At 48.4% G+C, this 2178-nt stretch overlaps 1 pseudogene; it reads left to right on the top strand.

Moving 5' to 3' along the window:
* Positions 1-307: 307 nt before the first annotated feature.
* Positions 308-1372, top strand: LOC133770625 (ceramide synthase 5-like; annotated as a pseudogene).
* Positions 1373-2178: the final 806 nt, after the last annotated feature.

Below are 2178 nucleotides of genomic sequence, written 5' to 3'. Positions count from 1 at the left end.
CGTCCAGGCGTTTTTCATGGGAACAAAGAGATCTTCCCAGCTGTGTAAGGGCTCATAAAACAGATCATGTCTTTGACTTGGAAATTTTATTTGGCACAATAGTCCTTCCAAAAAAGATGAAACACATTTAACATTTCTAAGAATAAGACTATTTTTTTTTTTTATCATTCAAAAAGTCCAACATTGGGCAAGATTACAACTTCAATGGAATTCAACCTAAATATCTTGTTGCTACAATTTTAGAAATTATTTTTTTACTCTTCAAAACATATAAAAATAAAATAATAGGTGGTATGGGGGGCGTAATATGGGGACCTCGGCTGTGGGAGCCCTGGGCCTGCTGTGGGGCTGGCTGTGGAGCGAGCCCTATTGGAGGCTCCAGAACGTGATCTGGATCGACCTGGAGGGGGCGTCTTCTCCATGAGGCTGCTCTTTGAGCGATGTGTTGCTAAACTGTGCACTCCGTGTTGGCATCAAGGACCATGGACCTTATCAGACCCAACCCAACGCCATCCTTGAAGAGATGTTTTATCTATTACCAAGCATCCCAATGAGCAGAGGCTGGAGGGCTCGTCAAAGCAACCGGACTGGGACATCCAAAAAATCCAATGCTAGTGTGGCCATCCGGGGAATCAGGACAAGCTCCCAATGCTCACTAAATTCTGTGAAAGCCTGTAGGAGGTGGTTCACTTTTTATTGATGTGTATTCTACTACGGAATTAGGTTTCTCTGGTCATCACCTTGGTTCTGGGACAGGTGGCACTGCTGGCCCAGCTAACTCTATCAGCCCCTTTGAAGTGCACTTCACAAATATGTCATGGAGTTGGCCTTCTATTGGTCTCTCATGTTTTCTCAATTTGTAGACATTAAAAGAAAGGACTTCCTGATTATGTTTGCACATCTCTTGGCCACCACTGGGCTTAACACCTTCTTCTACATCAACGACGTGGTCCAGGTGGGAACTCTGGTCATGTGTGTCCTTGTGATTCCTCAGACTTCTTGCTGGAGGCAGCCAAGCTAGCAAATGATGCCAGGTACCAGCGGCTCTGCGACAGCCTTCCTGTGACCTTCAGGGCTGTTTCTGTGGTCGCTCATCTAGGAATCTGTCCATTCTGCATTCTCTACACGACCCTCGTTGAGAGCTGGGAGCCGATCGGCCCTATCCTTCCTGGTGGCTCTTCAATGGGCTCCTCCCCATCCTACAGGTCCTCATGTCCTCTGGTCCTACCTTATTGCACAAATTGCTTTCAAAGCCTTGATCCACGGAGAGGTGGCCAAGGACAATCGCAGTCACGTGGAGGGCAGCTGCCCCAGCAGTGGTGCTGGCTGTGTGAGCAGCCACATGGGAGGCAGCCACTGGGCTGAAGAGTAACATGGCTGGGATGGAAACTCGAGCCCGCGTGGGCTTGCAGGGCCACTGGCAGCCTACGCCTGTTGAGCCTCCCCACATCCACAAGCCTGGGACCAGAGGGGCTGCAAGGCACTGAGGAAAATCAAAGAAGCAAACATTTTCACTTAAAAAAAAAACCTGCCATTTTGTATTTAACAGCCTCCAGGTCCTTTAAATAATGCTATTTGTGTGTGTGTGTGTGTGTGGGTGGGTGTGTACATGCATGAGTTTCACTGTATAGAAACAGAGACCTGGACAGATGGCCAGGACTGTGTGGCCTCTAGCTGGATCCCCTTCCTGCCACCTGATGACACAGGGACAGCTGCTGATTTCCTGTGCTTTTCTCATGGTAAACAGGCGGGGGGCAGGGGGGTAGCAGAGGGTGAGCCGAGGGCCGGAGGTTGGCAGCCACTGGGTGAGCTGTTCCTGATTTTATACTATTGCTTACTCTTCCGTGATTAAAAGTGCTTCAACCCTAAAAAATGATATTCTAAAATTCCATGAGTGGCAGGGGCCCACATCCCTGCTGCCTTCCCAGGCATGTTAGCAGGGAACTGGATCGGAAGCAGAGCAGCCAGGACGCAGTCACTCAGATAGGGGATGCTGGTGAGGCCAGTGGTGCCGCTGTGTCGATCCCCATGTCAATCTTCTTTAAGTAGGAGATGGAATTGTGTACATGACTGTTTCAATGGAGCATATGACTTCTGATAAAAATCTGAGCCTTTACAACCTATGGGATTTAAGATCCGTTGCATGCATTTAAAGTAAGAGAGAAAATGAAGATAAAA

This window comes from Lepus europaeus, chromosome 11, assembly GCF_033115175.1.
Source record: "Lepus europaeus isolate LE1 chromosome 11, mLepTim1.pri, whole genome shotgun sequence".
NCBI classification, from domain to species: domain Eukaryota; kingdom Metazoa; phylum Chordata; class Mammalia; order Lagomorpha; family Leporidae; genus Lepus; species Lepus europaeus.
The sequence above is the reverse complement of the archived record's forward strand: the minus strand, read 5'-3'. Positions and strand labels throughout refer to the sequence as shown.